Raw genomic sequence first — 12059 nt, 5'->3', positions numbered from 1 at the left:
TGCAGCTGTATACTGAAAAATTTGGACAAAATTAATCAGACATTTTGAGTTATGAACAATCAATAGTATTTTAAGGTCTCCTTAGCTTCATACACAGGGATGTATATATACAACTAGTATATATCGGCAGTCACATCATTAATGCGCACTACATGCACATGAATACAAGGAAGCATATAAGTAACATATGTACCTGGATTTTGCAACTGTGCATAATTCTTAACTTTGCTTAGATAAGATGGGCTCAACGCTAACTTCGTAAATGCTCAGCAGACCCGATTTCTACATGTATTTCCAGGGTGGTCCACGAGGGGTTTTAGCATGTCGCTGCAACATGCTAAAATTCTTGTGCAACATCCTAAAAAGCCAGCAACATGCTATGCAACATCCTCAAGAATTTGCAACAAGCTCAAAGTAAAAGTATTCAAATATGTGCAAAACATGTGCATAACATAAGAAACATCAAACTACCTGGTACTTAGATATTTGTGTGCAAAACATGAGAGAGAACATTGAATGTAAGCAGCACAAAGAGAGATAAGCAGCAAAATATTGCGTACTACGTACTCATCGTGTGTGCTCCGCGCTTATTCAATTTCTGCAATATTCTCAGATTCTGAGCTTGCAACATGCTAAAATTTAAAGTTGTGGACCACCCTGTATTTCATATCTAATCGCATTCGGACTAAGGCAAATCACTTGAAAACAAACCTGAGCATGATGCAAGAGATGAGTATACAGTCACTATGTGCACCGAATTTGACTTCAATAGCTTCAAAATTGTGGAAGCAGTGCAATCCACAAGGCTTAAAAAAAATATGCCATTTGAACTGCAATGCCTCTTCGGCTACTTACACAAAGTATATATTGCATGACTACGCCTGTAGATCATTATAGGTACCAAATTTGAAATAAATTGCTTAATTACTATGTAAGTAGTTCACTCCACAAAGTTTGGGGGAAATTGTAGTTACCGTGGCAACCCTTTCTCTGACAAAAAAACAAACAAGAAACATGTCTCGCATATCTTCTACTCAATGTTTCAATGTACACCAAATTTGAGTTCAATGGCTTCAAAAATGTAAAAGTAGTTCACTCTGCAGGGTTTTCATGAAAATATGCCCTTACTATTAACGCATTGTCCTTTAGGTACAAACACAAAGTTTATATTACATTATTATGCCTGTAGATCATTCAATATACCATAATTGAAATAAAGTGCTTAAATACTGTGAAAGATGTTCACTCAACGAAATTTGGGGAAAAAATTACGCTTACCACGGGCAGGCGTTCTATGACAAAGATAAGAAATATGTTATCCACAACTACACCTCAATGTCATTATGTACACCATATCTGAGTTCAATTATCTCACAGTTGCGGAAGTCGTTCACTCTACAGGGTTTTCAAGAAAATACGCCGTTACCATAGCAAGGCCTTGTCGGCTACAAACACAAAATGCGTCTTTCATATCTACACTTATAGATCACTACACATAACAAATTTGAAATAAATTCCTTAAGTACTGTGGAAGTAGTTTATGTCACACGGTTTGGATGAATTTGTAGTTATCGTGGCAAATGCATGTTCGATGTCACTGCTACCATTAAGGGTAATTTCAGATGGCAAGTTTAGTTGGTTGTAAGGCTTGATGTCATGGCTGGGGTCACTATTTAGTTCGCTGTCATGGTCAAGGTCGTTTCCATTTCAGAAAGTCAATGGTCTTTGTCAGTTCAAATCCAAGTCCTTGTCGCTTATGTACCTCCTAATGTCAATGTCAAGGTCTGTCAGTTGTTCGTCAGGTGATGTCAGGTTGTTAGTTCAAATCCAAGTCAAACCCTATTGTCTGTCTTGTGTCGGTGTCTGATGGTCCTGTTTCGTTGGTTGATTGCTTTTTTGGCAGTTTGCCATGTCATCTGTCTGTTGGTCTTGGGTGTTGAGCAGATGGCAAACAGCATCTGCTTCAAGTCTTATTCTTGTTTTACCAATTTTGACACTTTTGGGTTTGCCGTTCCGCGTTCCACTGTACAGGATTACATCGTTTTGTAGTGTGCCATAAAGCTTGCTCTTTCATTTTAAAATTTGTGAATGTGCTTGTGTGTGTGTGTGTGTGTATGTGTGTGTGTGTGTGTGTGTATGTGTATGTGTGTGTGTGTGTATGTGTGTTTTTTCGACTGGAAATACAGGTCCTACACAATTATTCGTCATACTTTTAAAGCTTGAAAATCATTCTCAATGATTTTAGAACGCTAAACAGTATCAACTGGTGCGCTATACCGCTAGCGGGAAAATTTCCCAAGTCAGAAAATAGCGCGCTATCTCGAAACATCGGGCTGATGTGAAAACGCCTAGTGTTATCTGATATATAGTTTATGAATTATTAAGAATCACGAGTGGAAGATGTTTTCTGAAACACCTAGTACAAGTTTCCAATGTATTACAGGCACGACAGGCGCACTAGGCAGAAACCCTTGTGTGTAGTAAAGTCTGTGTGCGCCAAGACTATTACACGCTCCACTGCACTGCAGCCGCTCCCAACAAGAAAGAGATAAGATACAATGCACGGTAAACATAATAATAGGCATGAATGTTTATTGATTCATTGAGCTATTAAACATTTTGAATAAAAGTGCACATTTTCCAGAACGACTGAAATCTAAATCTTGCGTAAGCTAATTTTTAATTGAATTCATCGACCCTTGCAGGTTATAGTTGATCATGTGTCTAAGCTCCTTGATGGGCCCATTTGCAAGTATTTTGCTGACATTTTAAAAACTTCAAGTTTGAATCAATCTGTATAATGATGAAAGTGCTAATAACCTACATACGTACGTCTGTAGGATAAGGATGTAGGCTTGTAAGGTGATCTTTGTTTGATTGTTTGATATAATACTATTTATTTTCTGCAAATCAGCATACCTAACTTACATAAGCAGTAACATATTGGAAATAAATGATTATACAAAGTAAATTTAATACAGAGTCGTTTGACTTGCATAAACAATGGTAATAAAAGAAAATTAATGATTTGATTTACTATACAGTATGCAATCCTATGTAGCGGTGATTACAATAACAATGTAGCTAGGAAGCGGTTATGCAGAGGGCCGTCATTCCTTCCGCAATTCTCTGGGTGCTTACATGAAACAGGGAGGCGATTTCCTCTCACCTCCCTGCATGAAACGAGACCTTTTTGCCCGTCGATAAGAGGCAGACAGGTTGGTAATCCAGCTGTGAAGGTAGTCAAGCGGTACATGGCATCCCCCTATCCACGGTCAACTATAACATGTGCCAATGAACGATGGAAATATCGACCGGGTGCGAGGTATGAATAGAGCGTGCGCTGATGAGCCCACAGAATCTTTTGTTCTACACAAAACCAGGTACCTGAAAGAGGTGACTGGGGAACTAAAAGCGAACCCACATATCTAACTGATCTCAGCCTTGATCGCTATGTGCATGTTCGTACGAGTTCACATCAGAACAAGCAAAAAACTAAATCAGGAAAAGGCACATAATACTGTGAAACACGCAATTTTCAAACAGAAAGAGAACAAATGCTAATAGAATTAACTCTAATTTTTTTTATTAAACCCACTTTTCTGAGCATTAAAACACAAAGAAACATGACTTTAGGCCACTAAAGCAGGCACCCTTGTCTTCATTTTGGGAACCTGGTATCAGTTGCTCCCTCGGGAACCTGCCTTACCAGGTTCCAGTTATTCTTCCCTGAAAAGATGACCTGCCCGAGGAAAAAAAAAAGTTACGTATACTAGATTCATTCAGCAGAAGGATGGATGAAAAGGACTGAATGAGTGCCTGAGAGCAGGGAGGTGAGAGTGAGTGTTGCGAGTTTGTTAAGATTTATTTATGAGTAGATATGTCCAGCTTCCAATTCTTACTATGATAAAACTCAATATTCTACACATCAAAAAAAAAAAAAAAAAAAGGGGGGGGGGGCAGGAATTTTAATGTTTTTCATTGTTTTTTGGGGGCTACCAAATTTTCTCTCTGTCCACCAAAAATTTGACATTGATGATTTTGGTGGCCCCATCGGGCCACCAAATAAAAAAAAAGTTAGTGTGGAGCCCTGTGTTAGGGCTCTGATCATGGAGTTACCACTGAATAAAAGATGGACGGTGGTTCGAACCCCAGTTTGGGTTTTGCACAACATCTTGTTTACGTTTTTGCTAAGTTTGTAACGCTGTATTCCGTCAGGCTTAGAGAGAGTAATAAAGTCAAAGACTTGATAGTTATTCTCTATCCAAGTCACCAAGACTAATAAATTCTTTTCCCATACTGGGGAAAACAAAAATCGCGACCCGCACAGTAGCGTGCCAGCTAGAACCTCTTTGGCCAGCACCTAGCGTGTTGACAAGGTCTCGTGGCTGAAGATCGAGTCTAATTCGGCACACCGAGAACTGCGAGAAAACGGATGAACGCAAGAGAGAGTAGCGCTCGGTCTCACCAGGGAGGTGGGTTCCACCTCCCTGGTCTCACGTTCATCCGTTGTCTCGCTGTTATTCACAGCCACAAGGCCTTGCCAAAAAGTCTCGCATTCACCGGTTCTCTCGCAACTAGTCTCTTTCACAGCCACGAGGCCTTGCCAAAAGGCTAGCCAGCACCACGCACGGTAGCCTTTTGTCAAGGCCCTCTCGCTGTATGGTGTAGCGAGCCCAGCCGAGTGGGTTATAGTGGCTATTGATATCATTCAATCATGAAAGAATTTTATTTTTGCGGATAGCCTGTAGTCACCCTAATCATGACTGCAGTGCATACATCGCCGGCAGGTAAGTTGGATAAGTGGATAAGCAACCCACAAGAAGATTGGGAACATCAAGGAGAAAAAATGAAGAACAAAGAACAGGCATACACAAATATAAAAAAAGGACAAATGAGAAGAAAAAGACAGACGGGCTGAGTAGTCCAGTGTTATTGTTCCATTACTCATAGCAGTGGTGGATCTAGAGTAAGTGCGCACACAGAACTCAGTGCTGTGGGTGCACCGGGCGGACACTCCTCTTATTTTTGGTTTAAACAAAAGAAATAAACACGAAGGACCGATGCGACCGCGCCCCTTTAATTTTGCAAAGGCGTGATCCCCTGTATGAAATTCCTGGATCCGCCCCTGAATAGAATTAGTATTTCGAGTGGAAATTCTCATCACGTGTAACTTTAACACTTATCCATTCATGACTTTGATAAACGTTAACGAACATTTTGTTTCTCTTTATAATAGTATATCAAAAGTGTTCATTAGGCAGTATGAACGTACATTAGCGAACAAAATTTGTAGTTCGAATCATTCAATTATTAAATGGTACATGTTCCCAAGATTCAGTCCTCTATGTTTGTTTGTTTGTTTTGTTCTATTTTGTTTGTTCGTTTGTTTGTTTTTCTTTTGCTTTTGGCGTCCGGACATAAGTACCGATTATATAAATAAGCAGTTGAATTGCCGGACGCTGTAGATACACGTGTACGTTCACCTCCATTGTGAGGACGGTAAAGCGTGCTACCTTCTCGCGAGTACACGTAAGACGCGATAATTGATTTATTTTTGTTTTACTCGCTTAGGCTCTTATACTGATGTCGGACACCGAAGAACGTATTCCGAATCACTTACCATTTCAGTGTATTAAAGGGAGAAATAAAGGTGCAGCATCTTAAGTACAGCGCTAATTGACCAGCTTTGGGACCGACTTAAACTAAGACGCTTTTGACTTTTTTTTTTTTGCTTTGTTTCACCAACCACTCACCAATGAACTTTTATAGTGATGTCGGACACCTAAGAGCGTATTCAAAATCAATGGCCCATTCAGTGTATTAGTATGACGGAGTATAAAAAGTGGAGCTTCAAAGCGCTCATTGTCCAGCTAATTGTTGGCCGTCTTACACGTAAGACGCTATTGATTCTTCATCTCTGCTTTATCCACCTTTTAACAATGGATTTTTCTCGTGATCTCGCACACCTTATAAACAGCGTTTTCAAAGTCAATTGCCCTTTTACTGTATTCGAGGGACAGCGCTAATTGGCCAGCTTGTAAAAGCCAGTGTGACTATAATATGTGTCATTTTCTCAGCTTGTTTAAGCCAGCGTGACAAGTGTATAATTACCGGGATTTTGCTCAGCTTGTAAAAGCCATCGTGACTCGTTTATTATTTACTCAGCTTGCTTAAGCCAGAGTGACTCGTGTATCATTTTCTCAGCTTGTCGCCCAAAGTGACTCGTGTATCATTTTCTCAGCTTGTCGCCCAAAGTGACTCGTGTATCTTGTTTAAGCCAGCGTAACACGTGTATCATTTGCTCAGCTTGTAAAAACCATCGTGACTCTTTTATTATTGGCTCAGCTTGTTTAAGCCAGCGTGACTCGTGTATTATTTTCTCAGCTTGTTTAAGCCAACGTGACTCGTGTATCATTTTCTCAGCTTGTTTCAGCCAGCGTGACACGTGTTTCATTTTCTCAGCTTGTAAAAGCTAACGCGACTCGTGTATAATTTTCTCAACTTGTAAAGAAAAAGCCGGCGTGACTCTTTTTTATTATCTGGAAGTCAGCGTGCCTCGTGGATTATTTTTCCTTGCTCATCGAAAAACGCAGGGCGAGTGACGTGTACTCTGTCGTTTCTATGTTATAAACATACTCTACTTTTATACGTGGCACCGCCATGCCACGTCTGAACAATGCCGACCGTGAGAAGGTCATACACTGGTGGCACGAAGGATTGACGGCCAAAGAGATTTTTCAAAAACTAAGAGAATCCCTGGTCGAAGTGAGCTCAATGACAGTGCGGAGAACCATCAAGAGGCAGACAATTAACGAGGCCAGAAAGAAACTTGGCTGGAAGAGGACCCGCCCATGTTATGGTCAATTGATCCGCCAGAAGAACAAGGCTGCGAGATTGTCATACTGCCTGAGAATGGTGGAGACGCAGGAAACTTTCAGCAACGTTGTGTTTACAGACGAATGTACTGTGTACATTGAGAGGAATCGCCCCGGGTCGGGATTTTACTGGCGCAGGGGTACAGAGGCCCCAATGAAATTTGATCGTCCAAAGCACATGGGCAAGGTGAACATATGGGCAGGAATATCGTACCATGGGGCGACGCGACTGGCAATCTTCACAGGGATAATGAGGAAGGAATTTCTCATCGAGAAGTTATATAGTGAGTACCTGCTGCCATTCACCGAGGCAACATTCCCTGACGGGAATTTCCGTCTCGTCCAGGACAACGATCCGAAACATCGGAGCAAAAAGTCCGTCGAATTTCTCCGCACAAACCACATTTCATGGTTCCCTACCCCACCCGAATCTCCTGACCTCAATCCAATTGAGCATGTTTGGGCCCACATGAAGTGGTTTGTGCGGAGACACGTCAAGGCGACAACAGAGGAGGAACTGAAAGTTGGCCTGGAGAGGTACTGGCAGCAGGTACTCACCCAAGAACTCATCGATCGGCAGATCGGGAATTTACGTCATGTAATTCCCGAGGTAATACGATGTGGTGGGGATTCCACCCACTATAGGAGTGTTTTTTCCTTCATTGTTCCTTGAGAATATTGACGGGGGAGGGGGGTGTCCTCATTTTCAATTCTAAGGGACAATTCGCGTAGTTAAACGCATCTACACAATTGTACTTTGCACACATTAACTGACGTGAATCATTTATACTTTTCGTGAATTTTTCTTGTGGAATGTATGATTTTTTTGCATACACTTTGTCATGACGTGTTACCGCATTGTAACTTTGTACGCAGTCAAAAGGCTGATGTGAGAAAACTCCGTCGAGTTGCAAGGAATCTTCTAGTTTTTTTCTTTATTATAATTGTTATTGTTGAAATTGATGTCAGTAGTTATGACATTGTGATTTTATGCAATTTTTATCATCAAATTATTAGTATTCTTTTCACGTTTATGGTAATTTTGATTCTAATCTTTATTATTCTTATTATTGCCATTGAAAGACGATGTGTATCTTACGAGTTTTTCATTACTGTTCTCCTGTACTTTTAATGAACTGTAATATACTTTTATGACGTGATTCAAACTTCATTCGCAGTATGCATTACATGTACGATACCAGCAACGAAGGGTGCGTCCAACAGTGTTTGTAGACGTATATTGTTATACAGTGTAATGAAACATATTTGTTGTTGTAGGGAGGTGGCTCCATAGATGGATAGATAGAAAGACATAATGTATAGACAGATACACATGTAGCTGTATGTCTTGAACCTGATTAGGAAATTCATGTACACGTGTAGTGCAATATGAATTTCAAGTGTACTTTACAATGTACATGTAGGCCTACGATATACTTCTGCTTTCGAACCTGTTGACTGACCAGGAAAAGCGTTTTGTTGAGTTGTAAACTAAACTACGACGTATGACGTGCAGTGTAAGCCTGTACTATAGTGTACAATAAGATGTTCATTGTGGATTGTTGACTTTATACAGCTTACGATGAGTAAAATGTAGTATACTGTGTACATGAACGTGTTATCATTTATGTAGCATTCTTCCATCACTCCTCGAAAATTTGGCATAATTGTCTGTTGAATTTTACAATGCTGCTTTTGCACTTTCGAATCTGTTATGAACGTAATTTTCAGTGAAACATAATGAAACTTTGATACAATTTATTTCGCATGCGATTGATGAATGTGTGGATTGTTTACATTTCTGTACGTTCATGCCCGGGAAACTCAGTATCAGGCTGACCAGGGTAGCTGTGTTTGCATGAGTACCCAACGTTTAGTCCATCAAAATACAGAACATTTCTGTCGGCATGTTACAAGACTTTAGCCATTGACAGGCGGAAGTACTGTACATGTAGAAGTTTCACAACTGCAAACTGTTATGTTTACGTATACATGCAATGAATGACAAGAAATTGCTAAGGTAAACATCAATGCACAAACTACTGCAAAGACTCATCGCATTATACACAAGTACATTCACAATAGTAAAGGTGCACATGAGTTAAGAAGAAGTACCTTTGTGTACATGGAAAAGCCAACGAAATTGCTTTCACGAAATCAAGTTATTTAGCATTAGTCTTGTGTGTTTCTACATTGTACACTGTTCATCTGCGCACGAGCACTGAGGCTACACATGACATGTATATAACAAAACTACTGTACATTTATCGTGGATATCTGTTCGCTATGACACTGAAATTCACATGTATTATTAGATAAAGTAGCACGTGCGGGTTTGAGAGACGAGGTTGGGATGTTGCCCGTACTTGTATTTACTTGTGATAAGTATTGGAATTGCCTATGTCACTTAAATCATATCCTTCATTACGAAACTTTTTCTTACTTTGGATGAGAGACCTGTGCTGCATATTGTATATAATTATGTATCCTCACTTTGAAAATGAAGCAAACCTTTCTTTAACAATATCGATATAAATTTGAGATATAATTCGAAACCTCTTTCGTATAAAGTAACCTGTGAATCGCAATGGTTGTTCCTGAGTTAATGTTTGTGTACATGTAGATACTCACAATTCTTACTAGTGGGTGACTTAGACAGAAGTCCTTTGAAAACATGTTCTATATACTTTTCTTTATTACACTGTAGTTGTTTAATGGACGTTTTATGAAGAAAACATGAACAGAAAATTAACATGCAAGTACATACATGTATGTAGCCTACATGTACAAGTCGAAATGATAATATGTGCATTTGAGATTTCAGGCACATTTCGAATTCATTATGAAATGATATGAGAAAAAATAAATACCAATCAACTAAATTGGTGGAGCCAAGAAGAAGGTTTAATAATTACGAGTATACATCTCTGAGTCTGTTGGGTGTAAGGTCGCATGCACTGAATGTCTGATGTGTTGTGTGTGTGTGTGTGTGTGTGTGTTGAGGCAAGATGGGGGAATGCTTCATCTATGGTTAACAATGAAGGTTAACATACCGCTGAACGTTATATATATATATATATATATATATATATATATATATATGAATATATATATATATATACATATATATATCGATACATATATATATAAAGCAGAGTATACGCATACACAGTCATATATGAATACACTATAGGTATTTACATACAAAATTCTCACCCAAATATATATATATATATATATATATATATATATATATATATAAAGATGAGTAACAAAATTGCAACAAAGTTCATGCTATATTCCCCTACGGTTTATTTCTTGACACAAATTTTCGAGCGTCTCGCCGCCCTTTCTCAAGTGTTGATATACTTGAGTGCTAGAAAGGTCAAAATTTGTGTCAAAAAATAAACCATCGGTGAATACAGCATGAACTCTGTTGCAATTTTATTAATTATCTTTTCATCTTCATTTCATTTCATTTCATTTTTATTTCATTTCCGGCCAAAGCATATTATATGACAATTTCATATAAACAAATTTAAAAATTTTGCCAACACGTGGAGTATATATAGTATATATATATATATATATATATATATATATATTGTATATATATATGTATGTATACATATATATACATATATGCATACATGTACACATATTGTTGCAAACGTATATATATATATATATATATATATATATACACACATCTATATATATATATATATATATATATATATATATATTTTGCAGTATCGTCTTCTCGCGATCGCTTGCAGGCAAACAGGCATGGGCACGGAGCCACACGCAGGCGCACACATACTAGTAATGCAGATGCAGATGCAGATGCATTCTTACTCCAAACACCCAGAGTAAAACATGGGTATGGTGATCGTGCTTTTTCCGTTATGGGACCAAAATTGTGGAATCAGTTACCTCTTCAGTTAAGGGAACTGTCATCGACAGAGTCATTCAAATCCAAACTTAAAACTTATCTGTTCCTTTCATACTGAGGACTGTAATTGCTGTATGTCATTAATATTGGATCAATATTGTATTTTTAATAGGTATATGTTGTATTCTTTATTTGGTATATATGGGATTGTTTTTGTTTACCATTTTCTTATTTGTTGAAATGTTTGAATATGTATATGCATGTAAATATATGATATCTTTTCATTTTTTGAAGCGCCATGAGCACTGAAAAGTGGACCTGTGCGCTATACAAGTAGCCACTATTATTATTATTAGTAGTAGTAGTAGTCATGATCATGAGCACACACTTACAAAGGGGATATTTATGTACAATGCATGCACGCACGGCCCCCAATGGATTCGCACGCAGGATGCTAGTCCACTACCAGTACCTGGACTGCCTTCGTATACGGTGTGTACTAGTATGGTGTGTATGGTATGAGCAATATCGCACACGGAAATACCGTCGTTGAGGGCGTGTAGTATAAGGAGAGACCCCGTGCAGATCTTTTTTTTTTCGAGGGCAGCAATTAGGCCCCCCCCCCCCAAAAAAAAAAAAAAAAAAAAAATTGTTGTATTGGCGTAACACACCCGACCCTACTTTCTTTATTATTATTTTTTTTTGCTATCGATATCAAGTATCTTGTTGATTGCGATCACGATCGCAAAAACCCGGAAGTGGAAAAGGCTCTGGGGACATCGGATGTACGAGGAAGAGATCTAGCTTGCGACTCGACTCGCATAGCCTCGCTTGATCAGTACTAAGTACTAGTATGTCATCTGTTTCCCACACGGACGCGTATCTATATATATAATACGCGAAGTTGTTGTTGTTGTCGCGACCTTATGTACATTGTATTTCCTGTTTTATTCCGGCGTTGCTGGTTTGTCTATCTCCTCCCGAGCCGTCGGCTCCGGGCAGCTGCGACCGGTGCCGTCGGCCGCAGGAGAGTATCCTGCATCGAATGGCGCGGGTTTCGTCCCCTCTCAGCCTCCGTGTCGACGTCGAGGATGAAAAAGAAAAATTAATCAGATAGATGCATAATGCATTTTTGTGCGTGACGAAAGAGCCGAATGTTTTAATATTCACCAATCCTGCGCTGGACTCCTACTTTCTCGATACACAGTAGTGCATCTTTTAGCTTGCAGAGACAGTGGGATACTAAAGATAATGGGTGCAGCGAAATTTCTGACATCTTCCGGCGG

At 39.1% G+C, this 12059-nt stretch overlaps 1 pseudogene; it reads right to left on the bottom strand.

Moving 5' to 3' along the window:
- LOC139719016 (uncharacterized) overlaps window positions 1–6665 on the bottom strand; it is a 120046-nt pseudogene extending 113381 nt beyond the window's left edge.
- Window positions 6666–12059: the final 5394 nt, after the last annotated feature.

The sequence above is a fragment of the Diadema antillarum genome, unplaced genomic scaffold, assembly GCF_040938485.1.
Source record: "Diadema antillarum isolate AM-2024a unplaced genomic scaffold, OU_Dant_1.0 scf00000103, whole genome shotgun sequence".
Lineage (NCBI taxonomy): Eukaryota > Metazoa > Echinodermata > Echinoidea > Diadematoida > Diadematidae > Diadema > Diadema antillarum.
This window is presented reverse-complemented; position numbering and strand designations above follow the sequence as displayed.